General features: G+C 32.2%; 1 protein-coding gene and 1 pseudogene across 4 annotated transcripts in view; both read right to left on the reverse strand.

Moving 5' to 3' along the window:
* LOC142318776 (coiled-coil domain-containing protein AGAP005037) overlaps positions 1-26,670 on the reverse strand; it is a 1,329,051-nt gene that overhangs the window by 801,291 nt on the left and 501,090 nt on the right. The gene's annotated exons all lie outside the window — the stretch shown is intronic.
* Positions 1,071-25,622, reverse strand: LOC142319798 (cytosol aminopeptidase pseudogene; annotated as a pseudogene).

The following is a 26,670-nucleotide window of genomic DNA, read 5'->3' on the forward strand; positions in this document are numbered from 1 at the left end:
CAGGTTCAGTCAGTTCTGGAAAAGTAGATGAACTGAAAATCTTAGCAATGTATTATGATAATATATTGTCTGAATCTGTACTTCATGTGGAGTATCTATTTGGTGTGAGGAGATAAAATCATTAAATTTAAAATGTGATGTGAAATTATGCAAGCAGACCAAATTACAGGGAGCACGTACACATCAAGATGGAACTTGTAAATTACTCTTTTTTATACCTTCAAACATGCCTGTTCATTCCCGTAGCTATCAACGCAGTTAAATAGTTTAAACTAAGTTTCATTGGGTTGATGATGGAGGGGTCGCGAATTATACTTAACTGCATTTTTATTTTTATTTTTGGGGATCATAGAGCTAAAAAGGTTGAGAATCACTGCACTAATGTAATGCATCATCTAATTAATACAAAAATATGACTTAGTACTTGTATTTCCGACTCTTCATGCGACATTTTATCAGATGATTTTGCGTTAAATTAATAGACAAAGCATTAGTTTAAATGAGAGCTGGTACTACGTCCTATAATATAGTGTACTAACAAGATTATGTCGTCAAGTTCATAATGCACTTGTTCAACTTCCAATTCAATAAATTATCTTATCACTTGTTCCCCTGGGCATTAATTGTGTTACCGTTTGATGACTAGTTCCTCTTATAAATACCTGACACCACATTACATTGTATTTTGTTTTGTGATTTATCATTTGTTTTCGATGAGTTTTTATTGTAATTTTATTTTTATTATTTGTTGTATTATATTGGTATCTTTTAATTGTACTGAACTTTTCAATTGTTTTTGAATTAAATTTTTTAGTTAGTTAGAGAGTGACATGCCTCTCTAGATCATGAAATGTTAAGATCTGCAAAACTATGTCATGCAAAATCTCATCCGATTAGTAAAATTTTCTTATACAATATACTGTTATATATCTAGAAAAACAACAATTGAGCATTTTTGTATTTAGTAAAATTAACATTTAGTTTTGTAATTAGTAAAATATTTATTAAAAAAAAAGAATTAAACTTACACAAAATTCACTGATGTTTGCAGAATGATAATAATCAATTATTCACTCACCTGTAAAAAGAATAAATAATAGTATTTAAGGTATGAAATTACTATATAATGGTATTTACATGTATACATGTATATTATCCATGATACCTAAATAAAAAATTAACATGATAAATCTTTTTATACATGTACAGAGGTTTACAGGATGTAATAAATAGAAAAGAAATGCACAGTACTGTAAACAAACAAATGTATTTTGACAAACAAATCAAGATTTTATCAACAAAAACTCCCTTCTACTAACCCTAATACACCAATCAAAATTAATTGATTGATAAATTCATATAATATTCAAGAATTTTCTAATTATACACTGCACCTTTGTTGACTCAGAAGATACAAAGCTGCGTTCTTTGTTCATACCTTTATATTTGATTGCATTCATAGCTTTATATCTATCTAGATCACCAGGCCAAATTGGGTTTTTAATTAAAATCATACAAAAAAACAGTAGCCGCACAAAGAGATACTATCGAGGAGTGTTAAAATCTTTCTTTTTTTCCTGTTAAGCCTCCAGGGGTTTCCGTTAAGGTATTACTTCAGAGGATAAATGAGGATGATATGTATGAATGTAAATGAAGTGTAGTCTTGTGCAGTCTCAGTTCGACCATTCCTGAGATGTGTGGTTAATTGAAAGCCAACCACTAAAGAACACTAATCATATGAACTAAAATGTTCAGTTTAAACTAGATACATGAGAAAACTTTCCAGAATCTAGATTAATATTAATGGCTCTAGACATACAAAACTTGGAGAAAATTGTAAGCAAAATGCTATATAAATAGATGGATCATACAATGCAGTTCTTAAAAAAAATTAATGAAATATGAAGTTTGGTTAAAAAAAAGAAAAATTTATCTTTTGATTAAGTTCTAGTCAGAAGACATGCTAATCTTATCAGGAAAGTTTCATAAAATGATTCAAATACTGGCATCAAATGTAACATCTTATGAGAGCTGTTGGGAGAGTTGTCGATAATACTATATATAGTGTTATGCACATACTGTTGCACTATGTAACGATAGTAATAATAATTACTATCTCTCTATAAAAAAAAGGATACTGGGTGGGTTTTTTTGTTTGTTTGCTTTATCTGCTCACTTTTTTTTTAACTGCTATTGGCGCAGAGCGGACCAATGGTGGTGCGCCGCGCGGCTGCGCACGGCGACTCCCACCTGCTAGAAGCAATCCGTTGTCAATTAATTTACAAATTATTTAATTTAATTTAATTTTTAAGCTTAGATTATTTATTTTTATATTTGTATTTTTTTTTATTTATTAATGAAAGAATTATTAGTTAATATTTATCAGTAAAAAAAAGGATTCTTTATTTAGGCGGAAGTGAGTCGTTGACGCACATCCGGCCGGCGCATCACGTGGTCCGCTCTGCGCCAACTTTAACCGATCACAAACAAAACTAAAGAAGAAAACGGCGTCACCAAGCCAATTCCCGGCGATCATCAATCTGGCTAGCGTTAAACATTATATTTAAAACAATTAAATTCTATATCTACCCAATCCTTTAGCCTATTTTAAGTGTAAAAACACCAAATGATCAGAAAAATTCTGTTCTGTTCACACATAAGCTTTTTGCTTTTCTGGTAGTGCCCTTATTTTATGTGTTCATGTTTTAATAAAAATAAAGGTTATTCTTTTTAGCTCATTTTGACTTAGTAATATCATTTTTTCTTTTAAATTTTTGATTTTTTTATGGAGTTTGATAAATTTTAAGATTTAGTGAATTAACGTGCTGATTTGTTACTTACGTCATTAATATGCAACACAATTGCCATGGTTTATTAATAAATAAATAAATAAAAATATTCTACACACTAATATTTCTTCTTAAAATATTTCTGTAAAACACTTAATATTCTCCCAAAGATGAGGATACAAACACGTCGAGGATGCAGGAGGCTGAGTCTCCTGGCTATACGGTCAGGCGAGCAAAGCAAGCCCTGACCAGTCAGTGAACTAATAAAGAAAATCTGATGTGGACACCACATGACTTCCTTGTACGTCTATTAAATGACATACATTTTTTTGAAAATTGAATGAAACGTACATAGAATTTTATTTTATTAATAACTTTTGATATTTTTTCTTTTTTATTGTTAATATTGAATTATTATTTATCATACATTTTTTATTTACAATCAGAGGTTAATAATTATTATTAAAGCAATATATTTAAATTAAAAAAAAAGGAGATGAAGTCTGATTCGAACCAATGTCCCTTCCCCTTGTAAGATCCAAATATTTAATTTGAGTATAATACTGGAACCAGTGAAAATAAATACTAGCTATGATGTATCGTTGAAAAACTCTCAATGAGGGCTTATAACTGTAGTTAAGAAAAAGTCCAAAATCCAAATATTTTGAATTTTGGGCTTTTTGGACAATTTTTATCAAGTTGATTGCAATCGAAAGGAAAGGTGCACAACTATATGTTACAACAGTCCTAAATCCAAAATTTCAACATCCTATGGCTAATTGTTTTTGAGTTAAGCGAGATAATACATACGTACGTACAGATGTTATGCCGAACTGGTCAAAATGGATATTTCCGTTGAAATCTGATAACCGAAATTTTTCGCGATCACAATACTTTCTTTTCTTCGTACAAGGAAGTAAAAAATTGAAAAAAAATGCCCGTTTCTTTAAATTTAGTTTGTTTACAAAATAAAAAATTGACAGACGGCTGAACAACACTTAGTACGCACGCTTGGAATGCCAACGAGATACATGCAATACAACGATTCGTTTTATTTTTTTATTAATAAATAATAAAAACTCAAATTTCAGCATTAAAATGTGATATCTAAGAATTATTAACTTCATTAAAAGTTAACGTAACAGGACGTTAAATATAACAAACTCTTAAACTCTAAGTTAGAATGTTGCAAACAAGTTTACACAACTCGCAAAATGAGAAGCCATAAGGAGCCTTAATGTCCTAAAAATTAACGTACCTGAGATTGCAAATCAGATCTCATGGCCTGGCATTGGTAATATGTAACCTCATAATTTAAATCTCATGGCCAGTTAAAAAAAAGTGCTTGAAAAACGGCGTGGTATTTAAGTTGTAAAATTTTGATGAAAATCTTTTTGAAAAATTCTATAATAATACGACATTTAATATTTATTATGCTATATAAAAATCCAGTGGTTTCTGTGAGTCTGTTATAGTTTAAAGCAAAAACTATACATCCGACTAAGCTGAAATTTTGCATAAATTTAGATTCTATACCTGGAAAGAACATATTGCCGTTACGAAATTATTCACCGTTTTACCATGGTGGCCGTTTTAATGGCTTCCGGAAACAAATGGATTTTGTTCCTTACCGATATTCAATTTTAATACGGCCAAACCGTCAGTCAGAAACCATTTGCAGTATTTAAAATTAAATTTTCTACAAGGAATGTGTTTTTGTCTTTTTCGACTTCTCTTTATGTTATCGAGAAAAGTAGTTTTAAAGATGCGACCGTGAACGGCGTTCATTCTTTAGTCTTGCCCTCCACTTTTAGGTACCTGCAGTTTCCAGTTAGAGTTGCTTTCTTTAAGTCGTAAGGGTAGAAGCTTCAAGGGGCTGGTCTCCACTTGGAGAGTCGATGCTTCTCGCACGGGCAACTGCAAGTGGCTTGCTCCGTAGTCTCCTGTGAGAACAATTCGTAAATATGCATTTCAGAGAGAAAAGTTGTAAATGTTGAATAGAAGTCTATTCTTTAGATGTTTTTCACAAACTGTTCCACAAAAAAAATTAAAAACTTAAAAACAAAACATAAGAGAGAGAGAGACAAAGTTACGGTCACGTCCTCGTAGTGTTTGTCGGGAAACGCTAAGAACGGCGCAAAATCCTTTTTTTACTCGCTCGAAAGACGGGTAACCTAAATAAGTACTATTTTTTAAGATGGGGGGGGGGCGACTATTCTGAAACCCGTCTACTTCAGAAAGTTTCGAATCCTGTGCTGACCAAGAACAGGATTCGAAACTGTTGCTCTAAAGAAATTACAATACACTAATACTTTATATAAATTGTACAGGATTTAATTGTTATTTATCAGTACTGTTCTTACACGCATGAGGATAATGAACACGGTGGGAGCGAAGCTTCCTGACTAGTTGGGAAAGGTGAGCGAAGCGAAGTCTTACCGGGTAGTGATTAACAAAAAATCACTATCTATTTCAGTTGTATTAAATATTTTCATATTTCAATGTTACAATTTAAATCAATAATATAAACTGTGTTGTTTTTACTAATATATTTGGTAAATATTCACTCAACTAAAATAATTTACGAATGAAAATGAAAATAAGTACATAAATAAATAAAAACACAATCAATAATCCCAGGCAAAAAAAAAAATTACAATAATAAGTAAACTAAAATGACGACGTACAAAGTAACAGATCAAAAAATATATAAGTCGAAATAAAGAGCTTTTTAATATCGACTAGTCATAAATGAACAATGCAGCTTACGATAAATAAACAACAATCAATTCTATCAACAAAAATAAGAAAGAAAAGAGAATTTCATTCCTTTTCATAATTTTATGGTATTTAATCACAACTGAAACATTATTCGACATTTGAGGAGGGTAAACTAATTACTTTTACTATTTCAAGTAAATAAGCTTCTACTCAACGCTAAAAGTAGAAATGAAATAATGGAAAATTCCAAACTGTATTTCATTTTACTCGAAAGAAAATTAATAAATTTACTTTCTTTATTTTTCTTCAATCTAAATAATAATAAGATTTACCACAAAATTGTTTTAAAAAGTATAGAAATTCAGAACAACAAATATACTAATGTAAAAAGATTAATACTGAACATTAAGTAAAAAACTTATCTCTTTATAGATAAACACTTTCATAATAAAACATATCAAACAATCTTATTATTTCTAAAAGGGGATTAATTAAATCAATTAAATATTTTAATCGTTATTAATAAAACTGAAATATGTGTATGTAGTTGAATTGAATCTTTGGAGAGTTAAAAATCTTATATATTGTACTCTTATCACACAGTCTCTATTAATATGCCTTCTATCATGTTTAACTTTAGAACCACTGATCCGATTTATATAAACCTCCAACTTAGAAAGAATTGTCGTCGATGATTTTTTACCATTATAACAAACTGATGGGGGTTCATAAATAAATATAACGGGTGATTTAAAAAGGACTTCACAACTTTAAAGGCATATAAAGATTTATTGAGATAACTTATAGATTCGGTTGAGATCTCAATTCATAACAAAACACATGAATTCATTAAAAAACAAATTGTCAAAACACAAGTTTTGACAATACGTAGTTCATAAATACGTCATTTACGTAGTGCACGGAAAGGAGCCTCCTAATAGGCGTAGATTTATTCTCGGCATCAAACCGTTGTTGAGAAGGATTGTTCTGTTAAACATACAAAATCACCAGGACGCCCACAAGTCCCTGAAGCTGCTGTAGAACAACTCAAGAGAAAGCTTTGCACGTAGTCCGAAGACATCGACTTGAAGTGTGTCACGTGAAACTGGCATTCTACGACTGTTTGGAGCGTATTACGTAAAGGATCACACTTGAAGCTGTACAAAATAACCGTGGTCTAACACATTACACATGACGACAAAGTCACTCGGCTGTAGTTTTGTGCGGAAATGATGGACAGAATTGCAGACGACGATACATTTTAGACGATGTAATTTTTAGTGATGATCAACGTTTTACATCAGGGACAAGGTGAACACCCATAACTGCCGAATATGGGGTAGCGAAAACCCTCATGAAACTTTGCAGCACATTTGCGATAGTTGTTAAGTTGTAGAGGAAGTATGGACTGTATTTGGTTGAAATGATGGTTGAGACGATGAAATAAACTAAAACATATTCTTCTTGAATCGTTCAATTTTAATTTGTCACATTAGATATTTTTTTGAATATCGAAAATACAAGTCACATTAGACCGATGAATAAATGGAAACATTAATAAAAATTATACAATTGAACATTATCAATAAACACTATAGGCCGCATTAGACTTTAGACTACAAAATAAAACTATTCTGCACTAGAATGAATGTTACATTAAACAAATCATGACCCCTCCAAGCGGGATCCGACTATCGAATGATCATATTAGTCTAACTCGCCGGCCAGCGCTAGTAGATGCTAGAGTGCAGCACCAACCGGCTCAACATGGAACGAAACAATAGTCCCTAAGATCAATGTTATTTGTGCCCTAATCAAACAATGTCTCTTCCATGAGGCGACCGTAAACGGTGTCATTTATCTCTGCACGTGCTTCAAATTTCTCTCCTTCCTCAGTTAGACGATGATAGCCAAGATAGTAAAATCCACTGCTGATTTTACTATCAGCAAAACGGAGCGCTTCCTCGCATCGTCTAAAAGTTCGAAATTTTCTTGATATTCGATTCCCAGGTCGGTAGATCGTTCGCGAAGGTCGGATCGCATGGCCACCTCGCTTCCCAGATTTGACCCCGCTAGATTTTTCTTGTGGGGTTTCATAAAAGATCGGGTTTACACCTGCACATCTTATCGAGCCACGACATCGAATTAACGCCGTAGTCGCAGAGGTAACGACCGATTTGCGGGCTACAGTCTATAATAAAATCGACTTCAAGCGGGATGTATGTCGGGTGATAGATTTGATGTGTTTTTCTATGAAACGAATCTACAGGGTCATTCACGGGAACCGGATGTTTTTAAAATAATCATAAAAAATTGAATATTTACATTAGAAAAGTTTTATTGGTACTGAAACACTTGTTAAATCAAAGCATTTGTTACTTACTCATGAACGAAAAATTATGTCCGGCAAGTGATGTCCATTTTGGGCAGTACATTGTTGTAGCCTTTCACGGTAACTGGCCTCAATTCTTTGCAGCATGTCTACATCAATCTGGGTGACGTGATGACGAATTGCGATCTTTAGGTCCTCCAATGTACGCGGTTTATTGTCGTACACACGCAATTTCAGAAACCCCCACAGAAAAAAAATTACAACTACTCAAGTCGGGGGACTGAGGGGCCCAAGGAATGTCGCCGAATCTGCAAACGATCCGTCCCGGAAACAAGTTACGGAGAACAGCCATCGTTGCTCTCGCTGTGTGCGCTGTAGCTCCATCCTGCTGGAATAACACATTTTGAAAATCGATTCCCCGGTATCGTAACTCAAGGATGAAAAACTTATTCAACATCCCAATGTAACGATCAGCTGTTAGTTACGGCAGCGTCATTTTCTTAAAAAAAATATGGTCCAATAACACCGACCTTTCCTATTGCACACCCGACAGTCACCTTTGGGCTATGAAGTGGTCTCTCGTGAAGCTGATGTGGGTTTCTTTCTGCCCAATACCGGCAATTCTGTTTGTTGACGAAGCCATTCAGATGAAAATGGGCTTAGTCACTCATTAACAGTAACAAATTTTCATTTTGTTCAAAAATGGTAAGCATTTGTCGACAAAATTGTAATAGCTGCGTGAAATCTTGCTCGTTTAACTGCTGCACGACGGCTATCTTGTAAGAATGGAAATGCAGGTCTGTATGCAGAATTCATCTTACCGTACTTGTGCTCACTTGAAGCGCTGCTGAATGCCTCTGAATAGAGCGGCGTGGGCTTCTGACAATGGCTTCCCTTACTGTTCGATGTTCTCCGGAGTGCTAGCAGTTCGTCGGGGTCCCGGTGGTTTTTTCTTCAATATTGAACCACTTGTTCGAAGGTTGTTTACCCATCGCAATATTGTGTTACGAGAAGGGACACTTGCATTATGATGGATATTAAACTGACGGCGGAAATACCGTTGAACAGCAGTTACGGATTCGTCATTTCGCACAAAACTGTCATACGCGTACAGGCGTTAGTCTAGCGTCCACGGCTCCATCTCAACGACTAAAATGTAAATGCTATGAACAAAGGAAACGTCAGACAAAAGCCACGTGCCCCTCCCACCACGAACGCCCGAGTACAACCCACTTCAGAAACATCCGGTTCCCGTGAATGACCCTGTATAACTTAACTTAATAAATGTTTACATCCTTTTGCAATTGTGAAGTCCTTTTTTGAATCGCCAGTTACAAAACGAAACACTTTTTAATTGATTTATTTCTCATATAATAATAAAATTATAATAAAAAACAGTAGAATGATCATTTTTATATCGTCCCAAAATTGATTATAATATTGAAAAAAAAAACATATTCAAAATTCGACTAAGTTTTCTCATTAGAAAGTAATACATTTTAACAATTTAAGAAACGATAGAATGCATAATGGAATTAATAACGGATACGAACAATTGTTCATACAACAATTTTGGTGTAATACAAATGCAGCTTTAATATAAATTTATATTTACTTAATAATATATATTTGGTGAATACTGCGCGTTTCCTATCACTATTACGGGAAATTGTCACAGTCTTACAGCACCGAAATTATGAATACCTGTACTATAATTAAAAATATGATGACAAAGATAATAAAAAAGAAAGGAATAAAAAAGATAAAGAGAAAGTTTCCGTTTTTACTCATTCTTCCATAAAATATACACAATACGACCTACGGTAACAGAATGTAACAAGAACCTTAACTAAATCTAAGCAACAAATCCTAGCCACAATTACAGCGAGACACATAAGTAACCTTAAAGATCTAGATTTTTGAAACCGTGCCAGAAACAGACCAGTTTATCCATCCATTGATTTTTTTTAGTTTGTTACTACTTAGTTAATAAAAAAATTTTTTTTAAGTTAATAAAAAGAAAAAAGATGCTGATCCTATTGAGAAATCGATACGCTGCGTACACCCTCAACACAAATCCAATTTATTAGAGCTCTCCTTTTCTGCTCTTCACTACTTTCAAAATAATAAATCATGGAAAATAACTTTCAACTATAAGATATTTGAAATATTACAAATCAAAATCTTGTTTTTAATATTTTTTATAATATTTCTAAGTAACACACAAATACACTAATATAAGTATGTAATAATCTAACATAATTTTTATCTAATACGATTAAATATATTTAAATCTATTTAGTAACAATTATATTTATATTTTATTATCCGTTTACGCAACACATTACCGAATAGAATTATAAACAAATTTTATTCACTGTAAAATTTCGTGACAGGATATACGAGAAAATCTGATATTAAAGCAAGTCCATTTTTTGTAAAAACCGGTGCATTAACGGAAAATTCCGTCATTTTTATCAATAAAAGAAATAATATACGCAGAAAATCGATTAAAAGAATTTGTAATAATAGAATTAGTTTTTCGACTTAGGAAAAAAACTATACAGTATTAATTTCTCAAAACATGGTACCGCTGATATTTAAATAAATTAATAATTAATATAATCCACCTTACAAGCACATTAATGTGTTCTCTACATCCTTCGGCTTACTTGGAAGCCGTTATCAGGAGTTAAAATTAATACATTTAAAGTCAAAAGTTTAAAAATCACAGTTAAAATTTAAAAACAGTCACTAGTAGGACATGATAGTCATGACTATTTTTAAATTTTAACTATGATTTCTAAACTATTGACTTTAAATGATTAATTTTATTCCTGATGATGGCTTCCAAGTAAGCCGAAATATCTAGAAAATACATCAACGTGCTGGTAACGTGGATTATATTAATTGTTAATTTATTTAACTATACAGTAGATTAATCAAGAAAACAGGGCTGCCTTCGGTCGGTTAATCGATACTGACATTCTAAATCTATACGAATCACTAACGAATCGTTTATTTCTATTATGAAACAAAATTATATAAAATAATTCGAATATTATTTTACCGGAATTCATTATTTATATTCATCCGAATTCACATTTTTAAACTAGTGAAAAGTAAATACGTTTTTAGATCGCATTATAAGTCGTAATGAAACTCGGATTCATCTTTTTGAACCGGAACCCGAACGTCAGAATTCGGAATGGAAAATCCGAATTCTCCCGCTAACACAATAGTGTACTACTAAGACATGCTAGAAATAAAGTGAACCCCGCAATACGTAGGAAACGCCCTGATTCTCTCTAAAAAAACCGTAATTCTTCGCATTATAAACACACGTGCCCTATACCGTTCAAAAGACACGGGATACTATTCAGAAGTCGAGTCAAAAGTGATGGCCTATCCGTCTTACAGTTCCGATTTCGCAGCGTCAGATTTTTGTTTCTTTTTTCTCTCAAAGAGTTTTTTACGCGGAACAAAAATCGACAATATTGAACGGGTCAAGAATGCGGTACAAAAGCGGCTCAGTCAATTCTTTTAACACTGGAAAAAGAAAGCTCAAAGAAATATAGAAAAAGTAGCTAAATTGCCAGGAATCTTTTTGAAAAAACGCTTAACGTTCATTGACATCGGATAAATAATAATCTTTCTACAGTTATCTGTGACCCCCCCCCCCCTCCGTTACCCGTTTAAATGGTTACGAATTTCCTTTAAAAAAAGTTTTCGGAGATGACGTGGTTTACTTCAAGGAATGGGCAAGTACTTTTAACCACAAGCCAAAAAGGTTTTTAGTGAGTTATGCGGGCAGGACCTCGCAAGATGCGATGGTGCTTGTGTGACGATCTTTTGCGGTGCCCTTATTGTTTGCCACGACGTGATGATGGGGGAAGGGGAACACCTCTCCCAGGATCCCCCACCATCACGTCGTATTTATAGAGAGAACAGTATTTTCCAGGAAGGATAACATCCCTCCCTGGAAATTAAAAAAAAAATCTGATGTGGACACCACACGACTTCCTTATACGCCTATTAAATTACATATATACATTCAGAGGTTATTAATTATTAATAAATCAATATGTATAAATTAAAAAAAAAAGTTAAAAAAAGTAGATGAAGTCTAATTCGAGCCGATAAGCCTTCCTCTAAGATACAAATATTTCATTAATTAAAATTTTATTTGGCTAAGACTGTGGAACTAATGAAAATAAGTACCACCTATGAAATATCGTTGAAAAGTTCTCAATGAGGGCTTATACTGCAGTTAAGAAAAAGTTCAAAATTAAAATTTTTTGGAATTTTGGGCTTTTTTGTACACTTTTGGTTCAGTTGATTGCAATCAAAAGGGGAGGTGCACATCTAGATGTTACAACAGTCCTAAATCCAAAATTTCAACATCCTACGGCTAATCGTTTTTGAGTTATGCGAGATACATACGTACGTATGTACATATATAAATACATACATACGTACGTACAGATATCATACCGAAACTAGTCACAATGGATATTTCCTTTGAAATCTGGAATCCATAATTTTCGCGATCACAATACTTCCTTTACTTCGTACAAAGAGGTTAAAATGGTAAGTTATTAATATCTTTTTGATTTTCTATTGAAATTATTAATATTTTTATTGTTCTGTTTCAGAAGAATGGAGCGGAGAAGGAAAAGGGCGAGGGCCAACAAATACAGAACAATCAGGTAAAGTAAATATTTTATGTAAATTTAAAACGTTATACTGATGTTTATATAACATCTACCTACGCCGTTTAGTGTGAAGCAAGTAAAATTGATGTCTAAATTTGTAGAATTTCGTGTGAAATAAATAATTTACTTCCATAATGTTTCGAATGATGGAGAAACTTACAGGATTTTTTTCACTAAATTTGAATAATATTATGAATGTTAACGTAACAAATAATGTATCAGTATTAACAAAACACTCTTATACTTAAAAAATTCCTTCTGTTGATGATTTTTAGTTAATTATTTTAAAATGCCCACAAGAAAGAATTCATAAAGGACTATTTTTATGGTTTAAATAAATAGCAACGTCGAACGAACACACAGGGCAACCGACCTAACGCCGAAAGAACAGAATGCACCACATAATTCTAAAGTATAGTGCATAGCGTACCCGAACGTGCTGTACATTAGGGAAAGTATGACAATGGCACAAATTTCGCGTGTTGGGTTTTTGCAGGTCCATATTGTTTTGAATTTTGGACTTTTTTGTACATTTTTGATTCAGTCGATTGCAATCAAAAGGGAATGTGCACAACTAAAGGGAATGTTACAACATTCCTGAATTCAAAATTTCAACATCCTACGGCTAATCGTTTTTGAGTTAAGCGAGATACACATGTACGTACAGACGTCACACCGAAACTAATGAAAACAGATTCAGGGATGATCAAAAACGATATTTTCGTTGAACTCTGAAAACCGACATTTCGCGATCACAATATTTCCTTTATAAGGAAGTAAAAATACAATTTAAAATAGCATTTTATACACTTTCATATCTTTTACTTTAAAAAAGCCCCAGACGGCGAACACGTGGATCACGACGGCCCAGCATGCGGATCAACCGATCAAATATAAAATGTACACGTTAATTTCAAGGAACGTGAAGCAAAAAAAGGTATCAATGATTAATCAAACATTTTTATAAATTTATAGGTTTGCATACCTTTTTATTTTTATTACAAACAACGTGTTGAAAAAATAATTTTTAATCGATATATACTTAATGTGAGACGTGAAATCTCGAATGTTGGTTTATTATTATTTCATCCAAATCAAACTCACTTGTAGCAATCGCTAACAGAATGTAAATTTTCGTCAGTAATTTATGATCGATATTTATTTTTCGAGTACTACATTAACAAAAAAGTTTTTTCTCATAAATATGTATATTAAAAAAAAACCAAATACTTTTTCACGTAATCCAGAAAATTTTTTAATTTATCTGTATTCAAGGAACTGAATTTTGTTATAAACGCTCTGATTTTTGAGAACATAAAAATGCGTATTGCTTTTATCCTTGCAATGCAATATTTAATTCATTCAAATAAGTTAGTGAACAATAAAGGAGAAATCATTGAAACTATTTCATCATTTAGTTCATCATTTGAACTATTTCTTTTTTTGCGATTCAGGAAATTCGTTAATTTTTTCTTAAATCGACAAGAAACACGATTTCATCAAACAAATTATAAAATTCTCTTCAAAATCTTGCCGATGCTGAGCCATCTCAGGTCTGTATGTTAAGATATTTTGTAAAGTTCACTTTCAATATCTTTTAAGAATTCAGAAAAATGCCGATAATTAAGGGGCTCACCAACGGATAAAATTCATTACTTTTGTTATAACATTAATGCCATGACCAGGTTTTAAAGTATTTTTACCAAGCACTTTTTGATGAATGAGGCAGTGCAAAAAAATGATTTCTGCACTGCCTGTTCTGTATCTCTTTTATTCTATCACTGATTCTGTTTTAATAAGCCCACATACGAGGTGCGTGAGAAAAGTAATGAGACTGACTTTTTACTTACAAAAGTTTTTATTTTTTTCAAACAGTATTATCCCCTTCAAAGTAGTTCTCTTGGGCAGCTATACACCGGCGGAGTCGTTGTTCCCACTCCTGGTAGCAGCGCTGGAAGGCTTCAACCGGTAGGACTTTTAACTGGTCGGTCAGTCTTTTGAATGTTCTCCAGAGTTCCAAAATGACGTTTTTTTAAGACATGTTTCAATTTCGGGAAAAGTAAAAAGTCACAAGAACTTAAATCAGGCGAATAGGGGTGTTGAGGAACCGTATGAATGCGTTTTGAAGTCAAAAATTCCCTGATGGAAATGGCCGTGAGACACGGGGCATTGTCGTGATGAAGCATCCACTTGTCTGCAATGTCTGATCTCACGCGAATCACTCTTTTTCTGAGCCTTTCAAGGACACCTTTGTAAAACACTCGGTTGACAGTTTGCCCTGGCGGAACAAATTCTTTATGCACGATACCCCTACTGTCAAAAAAGCAAATCGGCACGGTTTTGATCTTTGATTTGCTCATTCGACATTTTTTCGGTCGAGGAGATGACGGAGTGTGCCACTCTTCGCTTTGCCTCTTTGTTTCAGGATCGTACTCAGATATCCAGGATTCATCACCTGTGATCACACGATTGAAGAATTCTTGGTCATTATCAATCATCTCAAGAAGATCAACACACACGTTTCTTCGATTGTCCTTCTGTTCCGTTGTGAGGTTTTTCGGCACCAATTTTGCACAAACCTTTCGCATGTCCAAATCGTCTGTCAAAATTTGATGTACGGTGAAAATGTTTAAATTTAACCGTTCACTCATCATCCTTATTGTTAAACGACGGTCTGATCTCACAAGAACCCTCACACACTCAACGTTTTCGTCGGATTTTGGAGTTGAAGGTCTCCCTGAGCGAGGTTGATCTTCAACGTATTCTCGGCCTTCCGAAAATGATTTGTGCCAGCGGAAAATTTGTGCTGTTGATAAGCAATGTTCCCCATAGGCTTGTTTCAACTTTTGAAAGGTCACACTCGCGGATTCCCCAAGTTTTAACACAAAACTAGATCACACAACGTCGCTCTAAATTCCGATGCTCCATTTTCGTAACACACACACACACACACACACACACACACACACATACACACACAAAACACAACTTCACTGATGGCACTGTCAAAAATAATGTGTTGGCTGAACGGAATTGAAACTCGTATTGAGCATGTGGAAGGGATGAACAAACCGGTCTAGCACGGACAAGCGTTGCCAGATCGCTCGCAGTGTTACCAATCTCATTACTTTTCTCTCACACCTCGTATTTTCCTGTTAAACTAGGACCGTAGTGATGCTTATTACGTTGTCCCATGTTAAATGCATTTTAATTGACATTTCTGAACAGCCATAAAAAAGTATCTTCCGGTAATCGTATATTTCATTGAATATACTCCAGCAGTTTTTCGCTAATTCCGAATTTCTTGTCTATGTCAGGAATAAATAAAAATAATTGGCTTATAACAGTTACATTGCAGAACTCATTTAAAACGAGAGAACAATAATTAAAATTTGCAATCTTTGTTCTTAGCTAATCAAATAAATTCTGAGAAATATTTTCATTCCGCCGTACTATCGTTCTTCTAGATGGGTTTAATTTTCAAATATTTGTTTCTTTTCAGAGCAACATATTTCCGAAACAATAACATGCATTCCTTGACAAATTCTGCTCAGCAATCGGTTCACACAACTTTGCAACATTACGTGCAACAACATAACTACCTTCTAAACTCCATCCCCCGTGTGATGGTGCGGGATTTGTCCCTGGCTCCTGCGTGGACCGGAATGAGGTTACGTTCCCCTTGTTAGGTTACCTAAATTGGTCGACTTATGTGGGTGTAGGTCTGAATTTCTATGTTGCGTAAGACATTATTTTGATTTGTAAGAGTATAGTACTGATTTACCTTTCAACTCGTTCGTTTTCTGCGGCATTCACAGTCACAAACGGTGCTGTCAAATCTGGACCAGGCTTGGGGTTCGCGCTTCCGCGGTTTCGGTTAGTTAGAGGGAATCATGTCAAGTTGGATGTGAAGATGTCCGTTTGAGACCTATGTGAAGGCAACATTTTATTTGTATTTTACAGATGCAAACGTCTGCCGAGATATTTACATCGGTGGTATCGGTGGAAAAAAATTAGAGATTCCCTAAAGTAAATGTGTTGTGTGGTTTGATGTACAACAGAATCATCAGTCCCCTCTTTTTTATTTTGAGATCAATAACAGCTAACATTTACCTGAGTATGCTGCAGAACTTTACTATATCTCAACAAAGTGACTTAAAACCTAGGGTGGTCCAGCAGGATGGCGCAGCACCACATTCTGAATTACTAGTTTGAGATTTCCACAATGAATCACTTCATGGCAGATGGATTGGACACAACAGTCCCACTCCCTGCCCACCATGATCACCAGAAATAACTCCCTCTCCCTTAAACTTTTTCTTCTGGGGTTATGTTAAGGACAAAGTCTGTGCAACACCTTTATCTGATCTGGACACATTGAAACAGAGAATATCTGAAGTTGTTGTTACTGTTACTGAAGAAATGTTGACCAAAACAGGGCGTGAAAGTGATTTTATTGGTTGACATTCTACAACCTACAAAAGGCGCAAATGTTGAAGTTTATAGACATGATAAAAAAAAAATTATGATTTTTTCTTTCATTGTTTCAAACTTTACAGATGTAACTGCAATAGCTTCTTTTTTTTAATAGAGTTTTGTAGTATATGTATAGTGTAATAAATAATAAAAATAACAAGCTGCATTATTTTTTGTGGTCTATTAATCATATTTGATTAAGCATGTATATTATTTTTATCTCTGCATTTTTGTTTCAAATTCATGGCTTAAATTTTTTCTGTGGCTTTTACTTCCTTGTACAGTACAAGAAAGTATTGTAATTGCAAAAAATGTTGGTTTTCAGATTTCAATGGAAATGTTGAAATTTTTGATCTAGGACTGCTGTTGTAACATCTAGTTGTGCACCTCCCCTTTGATTGTAATCAACTTGACCAAAAGTGTCCAAAAAAGCCCAAAATTAAAAAAAAAAAAATTGGATTTTGGACTATTTCTTAACTGCAGTAATAAGCCCTCACTGACGAGCTTTTTAACGATATATCATAGGTGGTACTTTTCATTGGTTCCTGAATTATAACCATAATTAATTTTAATTAATGAAATATTTGGATCTTAGAAGGGGAAGCGGATTTGATTGGTTCAAATCAAACTTAATTTCCTTTTTCTTAAATTTTTAATTAGTTTAGATTTAAAATTTTAAATGTAGATTTACTGCAGTTAAGATTTAGATTTATTAATAACTATTAACTTCTGATTGCAAAAACATTTTTACAATATTTCATTGAATAATCATTCAATAATAAAAGAAAAATGAAAAAAAATCATTAGTTATTAGTGAAATAAAATTTTATGTACTTTAAAAAAGGTGAATAATATTATGTTATTTAATAGGTGTAAAAGGAAGTCATGTGGTGTCCAAATCAGAATTTTTGATAAAACTGTAAAACTTGAACGTGTAGAAATATGATAGATTAGACAAAAGAATTCAATGACCACTTTTTTGTATTCTCAAGTAAGATATGATGAATTTTGATTATGATGAATATCTTTAATTTCAAGATTATAAAAATTTTCAAGCAAATATTCAGGATAATTACAGACATCTACCTTCTACTTTATGTCAAGCATTTGTTGATCATTCTAATCTTGAAAAGCAAGTTCAAGGTTTACTATGGAATTACAAAATAGTAATAATAAATACTATAAGTATAGTATGTAATTTTGAAATATTTCTAATGGAAAATTTTCTCAAACTACCTTGATATTTTCAGTGACGAAGTGTAAAGGGTCATTCCCTAATCTATTAGTTCAGGTGAGCAAAATTTTGTTGCTACATACATAGTTACAATTTCCAAAAGTTTAATCACCTGGAAAGGCACAGAACACCCCCAAATGTGATCAAACAGCGTGTATGAAAATTATAAGAATAAAATGGAGAATTAATAAAAATTCTTTTTCTGGGAATCAAAATTTTTAGCCCTTTTTGTAAACATAAATTCAACTTCAATAAAAAAATATTTAACCAATTTAAGATTTAAAACTTCTATACATATCTGAATATATATATTATATACACTTATACTCTTATAACAATTCTTGTATGTAACCAAAGCAACATGCAGTAATTCAATGGTGCCAATTTACTTATAGTGAAAATTTGAATTCAAATTCAGAAGATATTTTCACTGAAAGAGAATACTACTATGTAAAGCATAAAAAATTATATGAAAGTTAAGATGAAATTTCATGAATAGTAGTTCTATTCTTTATTAAAATAAAAATCAATGTCCAAAGAATAAACCAGTAATTTTTACTAGTTAATTATCTCAAGTTTGTATTATACTGCAATTTTAAAGAAAATGTCCTTGTATGTAGAGATTATCAACCCTTTCTTTTACCCAATCAACATGTACTATTCAATGGCGGTCACACATGTGAAACAATAGAAAAAAATTAAAAAACATGCTTTTAAACAAATCTAAAAAATGGATTACACATTAAACAAATAGAAGATTAATTTTGTTTTAAAAATGTCTATTTTCTCAAGACCACAATGAAAAGCATGGGATGCAATCTCAGTTCTAATTTGCACCTAAATTTAATTCTTCCAAAGAAATTTACTAGATATTGTATACTCAAGCTATCATTTCAATGTTGCACCAAAACCTTTGTCATATTAAAGAATTTACGTAGATATTGAATATCAAAGAGCCCACCTCATACTTTTCATTGTGGTCTTGCAAAAATAAGACATTTTGTTGAAAAGAAAATTCTCTTCTATTTATGTTTACTAGGTCATTTTTTTTTTTAATTAACTGGAACAAAAGTGAGCTAAAGAAAAGCAATAAGTTTTATTTACTTTTCAGTGGATATTTTTATGCAATACAAGAATACTCTGAAAAGCATATGAATGATTTGAAAAGTAATTAGGATGAAATTTCATGAATGCGATAGTTTCAATTTTTTATTAATACACAAATCCAGCACTTAGATAATATACAAATCTGATTTATTTTATTCACACCTGGTTGCTATTGGTGTTAGCTGTTAGTTCTTAAGATTAACTACTTTTATATAACTCAAATTCATTTCTACACTGCCAAAACTACATTTCAAATTTCAAAACTTTTGTTCTATACTAGATAAATTTAAGACTACCACCTGTTAGGGCAGATTGATGTAGCTTTATTTACAAGATTCTAGAATAGTTTTTGATTTTTACAACAATTTTTTTCAAAACTACTAGATACAGTAACATTTTAAACTAGTCAAAAGCAAATATAATTTTGCTCACATAATTGTTTCCAAAAATTTTAACGTGTCTTATTTTGCTACTGAGCAGAAATCTAATTTTTCACCAACTGTGGCTCAAAAGAAATTATTACGCCATTTTAATCAGAGGGCTAACTGCTGCAAAGTTTAGCAGAAACCCACTGTATTTAAATTAAATTTTAATTAAAACTTATTATATAAAAACTCTACATAGATCTGTTTATAACCAATTACACCAGGAGGGCTACACAGTATAATTGATGAGTGTTTTATGAACTCTTGTTAATTATCAGTGAAAAGGGAAAAAATTAAGAGGGTAAATTTAAGTTTAAGTAAATTAAGTTTAAAGAGTGCACAAGTATGAAAGTACAATTTAATCCAAAAATTCTACATAATATGATGTGAAAGTCACTCCTGATAAAGTTAAATTAACTGATGAAGTCAAATTTTATAAAAAAAAATATGAAAATTAATCTGAAAATAAAATAAAATTAGAACTAAATCTCAAACTAAGTTTTTATGAACAAAGTTTGAATTTCAAAATATTTTTTTAACTTGAAAGCTATTCCCCAGCCATTTTTGCTGGGGAATCTTGTAAAGTGAAAAATAAGTTTTCCTTTTTCTTCTGGTTCACTTTTAATAAAAATTAACAATTTTGATTATGTTAATTTAGAAAAGATGGAATGCACCCAACATGGAATTATTGTTAAAGGTGTATAATTTTTTGAATATGTATTTGATAATTTGTTTTGAACTACTCCAGAGCAGAACACCCAATATTTATAAAGAAAAAAAAAATGCAAATATTGATATTGATAATTCATAATTCATAATGATTTTATTAAGTGTACAACAACAACAACATGAATTGGTTAACAGTTCACATATAACAATTTTAATACAACACACTGAACTAAAACATTTTTTTTTAACAGCAATCATTTTTAAACAAACACAAACAAAACTTGGTTTTGTTATCAAAATATCTTGACAACAGACATTTTGAACAGACATTTTGAAAAGAGATTAACATTTCCAAACTTCTTACATTAGTTGGATGGTTGAATTTTACATGGAGCATCTTTGAGTAACTTGCACTGATTTGAGGATGGAGGTTCAACCTTTAGCTTAGATTTTGGAGCACTATATAAATCAAACAGAATTTGAAAATATTAAAAATCTGTTATTGTTTAAACTGTTTTATGCAAATACTTTTTTGTTACATGTAAAGTGATTTCCAGTTTTAAATACAACAAATTTTACATTAAAAAAATTAAAATTAAACAGTATGGTTAACTTTGTTAGGTTCACTGAAGATTTCAGTAGTTTAGATTAACCAGCAAAAATAGAATATGTAAGTAATCCCACAATTGCTTGGAAATTCATTTTTCATCTTAAACAGAATTACCTGTCATAAGAATAGATAATATTTAGCCACATCAATTGTATTAGAATAATTAGGTAATGAAAACATTATCAATTATTTTTTGATAATTACAAAAAAGTTATAGTTACATAATTACATAGTTACATCAGACGAAACATCACATTATCTGACCATATCAGAACTAAATTTAGACTTAGATAACATTGCTACTTGCTTGCATGCTTTTTATATAATTTATATATACTAAAATGCAATTTGTGATTGTTTTTTATGAAAGACTGATGAAACTTAAAACAAAATTGTCAATATCTTCATTATCAGATGAGAAATGAATTTATGTGCCAAATATGTAGAAAATTCAGAAATGTGCCAAATATGTAAAAACATACAGAATTTTTAGTCAACTCCATACAAGAATTAAAGTCTATCCCCAAGAATCTCAGCACACCCTAAAAGCATATAACACCCATGCACACACTAATAAAAATAACTCTCCAAAAGAACATAAGGAAACAGAAAAGTTCTGGGATCTACTCACACCGACTTACATCCCCAAAAACCATGACCTCAGTGCTCAACTAGACAAAGATTATATTGCAATATTGGGAAATGGCCCACCCAAAAGAAAACAAAATGGGAACACTTGATCTCTGCAGAAACCCAAATATTTCAAGAGGAAACAAACTCAAAACCTGGAAAACACCCAGACTGCAATAAAAGAATGGCAACTAGACCATGTCTTCATGGTCAATCACCACCACAAGGAGATCAACATGTAGACAGACTAGGATCATAATGTAATTAAAACTAAATTTACTCCCCAAAGAAAGCAACAAAACCCAAGCCCCTAAAACTAAAAGAAAATGGGCCCTACACAACTAATCAAGAATAAAATTTAAAAAACTGAAAAAAATCACAAAAAATTATCTATAGTCAAATCGCAGAAGTAGCCTAAATAAAATCCCATAAAAAATAGTAAGACTATTTCACAAACCAAAATGAAGACTTGAGTACTTACTTCACTTCCCAAAATCTAGTAAAATAAAAAAACCATCCAAACCCTAAAGAGAATAAAAAGGCAATAGAAGAATTCAATAAAACAGACTACAAAAGACCTTCAAAAATTTGCTCCAAAAATACAAATCCCAGCTTATGAATAAAGAATGAAAATTGTAAACTGGCTCACAAAGACACAGCAGAAATCCTAGCTAACTAAATTGTGAAGAATACAAACATCCCAGTAACACAAGAAAACAACCCTCCCACAAAAAGTTATCAAACAGTAGGGGAGATGAATTACAAAGCAGTGGGAGAAGATCAGATGATTGTAGAGATCTGGAAACATTGAGGAAGATCAGCAAAAATTGCCCTTCATCTACAGCTTAATATCTGATCAAACAATAACTTCAAGAACACTGGATGACATGACAGCACTCATCCATACCCTACGCAAAAGGATTACAGGGGAATCACTCAATATACAAAATTAAACAAGAATCATTCTAAACAGGTCACTTCAGAACTCTTGATTAGGAGAATAATGGAGTTTTCAGACCTTGGAGGAGTGTCCAGACCAGTCATGAGCCAAACTAATAGTGGATTACAACAGGAAAAGAAACAGACTGTGATAACAATTGTAAATTTCAAGAAAGCATGCGACTTCATCCACTGAGAATTCCTACTAAAAATTTTATGACACCTCAGATTAAATAAAAGATATAACACTATAAAACTAACACTCACAAACACTAAGTTGAAGGTAAAATTCAGAGACGAGCTTTTTGAACCATTTGAGAAACAGGATTGCACCAAGACGATGGGCTCTCACTGCTATTATTAAACTGCACTCTAGAAATGGTTAAAGGAATATAAATGTCACCCAAAGTAAAAATAGGCCAAAAAGACAAAACTGTCTTGGTTTCACTGACAACTTGGCACTGCTAGCAAATGACAATTGAAAGAATTTGAAAGACCTGGATCAATATCAAGTACCAGAAAGACTGGTAGTGGTGGATTGTGCTTGACAAAGTAATGTACAAAGTGTTAAAACTCATTAAGATTCTTTGGACATATCATTAGGATGCAAAATTCAAGACTTCTGAGACATCTCAAAAATCATTAAGACAGGATATGTAGATGGATCAAGAGAAATAAGGAAATATGGATGGGAGAACTGCAAGGACCAAACAGTCCAGTTGATGAATTAAATCATTCCATTATCTGAAGTTTCTTCAATTTGTTAAAGTATTTTAAATTAGAATGTTTTTTTAAAATATGGGAGGACTAAATCATTTCTTCAGTAATTTCAATTTTCTACAGATTTGGTTAATATTACAGTACTAAAAGTTTAACTGGTTTTCTGCTAGTTTTGATGATTAAGTAAATAATTGGCTGCTCTGGATAAATAACTTATTAAATTTGTACTCTCGAATTACAAACAGTTACAAATTGAATACATTTTTTAACCAGAATTAAAAAAATTCTACATTAAATCTGAAAACAGCATCAAGTACTGAACTATTAAGGAATGGTCTGAAATAAAAAAAAAAATAAAAATAAAATAAGTTTAATTTATACTTATGAATACATATATGAAGTGTTTATAAATATTTTTATATGGCAGTGTAATTTTTGAAGTTTGTTACAGTACTTGAATGAATAAATTAATATTCAGTACTCTGGTACACAGTCATTAAATGACACTATTGTGCTAAGAAATCTTTGATCTTATGTTGAACATTCTCTGATTATAAATTCCAACATTTGTGCATTACACATACACACACATGTACATAATGGATGCTCACATACAAATGTGACATTCAGGATCAAACTTTGTATATTTAAAATTCAGTTAACACAGTTTTAAAATAGACTTACCTCTTTTTTGTATCAGGCTGCTGGCAAGCAAACTGTGCTAAGAATTCAATTAGAGTTCTTGTTGGACGACCTGACATTCCTTTCTGTAAATATTTATATTTTTTGCCTGATGTTATTGATACACCATAAATATCCATGTGAATCCAGTCAGTTTTACCACACAGAAATTGTTCCAGAAAAGATGCAGTCATACAAGCACCTCCTAACCTCTTACTACTTGCTCTTAAATCAGCTGACCCAGAGAATTTCACTTTTTGAGAAAAATGCTTCCACAGTGGAAATCTCCAAACCCTGTCACCTGTATGAACACTTGCAATTCTCATTTGCTCCCATAGTTTATCATTGTTCGTAAATACACCAGTTGCAGCAGTCCCAAGACCAGTCCTCATAGATTTACTTAGTGTTCCAATATCCAAAATAAATTTTGGGTGAAATGTTGCAGCGTATGAAAGAATGTCTATTAATGCCAATCGTCCATCTGTATCAGTATCTTCAACTTTTACAGTCTTATCATTTAAACTTTTAACAATATCACCTGGTTTCAATGATCGTGGACCCATCATGTTTTCACACATTGGAAGTAAAGCTCGAATATTAATTGGAAGTTGTAGTGCAGAGGCAGCACGTAGAGTTGCAATGACAGCTGCAGCTCCTGCCATATCCCCTCTCATTTCTTCCATTGCTTTATAGTCTTTTAAACACAAGCCACCAGTATCAAATGTCACTCCTTTTCCTATCAGCACAATGGGACAGATATTTGGATCACATCCATAATAAGTAGCTTCGAGTAATATTGGTTCTTCACATGAACCTCTAGCAAGGGCCAGAAATGCATCCATCCCCACCATTTTTAACCAGTGTTTTATCTTCATTTCTAAATTAATTCCAGATACATGAAGTAGCTTAACTGCATGCTCTGCAAAAGTTCGTGGAGTCAGAAGGTTCGGTGGCATTTCACACAGTTGACGTGCAAGATTCTGTGCTGCAGCTTTGTGAAGGCCAATTTGCCAACCAGTGAAATCACAGTTGTCAAAAAGATGTAGTTTTGGAATAATTCTTTGCTTCTCAAGTTTTCTGTGCTCTTGATGAATCCAGACACCCATAGCTGCCCCTTCTGCAGCAGATTCTGCATGTCCAAAACTCTCTACATAAAGATTTTCAACAGCACTACTTACTTGTAAAATCTGGCTACCTGCAGCTGCTGCTTCTCTAATTTGTTCTTTGTGCTCATCTATTTGCTCTTCTTCATTATATCCGAGGCACTCTTCTCCTAATCCAACTACAGCAACACTAGAAAATCTTGGTTCCAGACCATAAAAACATCTTACTTCATTCCTATGCAAAGCAGGTCCAGACAATGATAACAATTCGTTTAGTTTTCCTTTACATACTCTATTATATGTATCTGCTGTTTTTGTGAATGTAAAGGAGCGGTTGTAAGGGTCTTTGGGATCATTGAATACTCCTAACACAAGACCAAGTCTATCTCCTTCACCACCACAACTAGTCTGTGTAGTTACAGTTCTAATCAGGTTATTTAACCTTTTAAAAATATGCCGAAAAACATTCATTCTGTACTCACGTTTTAGAATTTTCAGAACCAAGCTACACTAAACATCCAACTCTGATAAGAAATGTAAACAGAGTTCGAACTCTGAATTTACTGTTAAATATTCAAAATTTTAGTTGCATATATTCCATAAATAATTACACAGAATTTATAAAAGATTACATTACATTATAAATCTCTGTGAACTTCACAGAAATTTAAAAATAAATGTAAACTAAGAGTTCATTAAACTAAACCAATTTAATTGTTGCACCCTTCTTAATGATATTTCCTAATGAATTCTGTCATATGACTCATGCAATTATAACATTTCTTCTTATTTTAATTAACAATGCAGAATTTGGAAATTATTGATTTTTTAATCTATTCAAATATTAATATTTGAGATTAAAAAAAAAAAATTCTTAATAGTCCCTTTTGTTTTTGCAACATTTAATTTAAAAGTTTATAATTATGCATTCTAAACTGATTTATAATTTATATAAACTTTATTTGCTGATATATCAATGAATGCATATAAATTGAATGGGTGGATTTGTAATTTGAATTAAGAATTGGGAATAAAAATCCTTTAATAACTGTATTTAACCAAAAATTAATTCTACTGTATTACTGTTTTTTGACTAAAAACTAATTTTTTTTTTGTTAATTTAGAACTTGTGTGTAAATACATCTTGTGAATATTAAGAAGTAGAAGCATAATTAGTATAAAAATACAGAGATATCAAGTTTTATCCATTCTTCATGATCCATCTTGCAAATTTAATAAGCAATAATGTAACTTAGGATAAAATTGAAAATACACCTCAGTATTAACTTTATGGAAGTAAGATTTCAGGATCAATTTTCTTAGGACCAGATATTCATAATGGCTATAGAAAATATTTGGAAAATAAAGATAATAAGATATTGAATATTTTATTATGTCATTTTATCTTAGCAGTCTTTTCCTGTTCTCTTTTTATTTTTTTTTTAATGTTTCTTTTTGTGAATAATGTAGTCCCAGACTAAATTTTAATGGTGTTGTAAAAACTAACTACTGGTATTTA

The sequence above is a fragment of the Lycorma delicatula genome, chromosome 2 (assembly GCF_047948215.1).
Source record: "Lycorma delicatula isolate Av1 chromosome 2, ASM4794821v1, whole genome shotgun sequence".
NCBI lineage: Eukaryota > Metazoa > Arthropoda > Insecta > Hemiptera > Fulgoridae > Lycorma > Lycorma delicatula.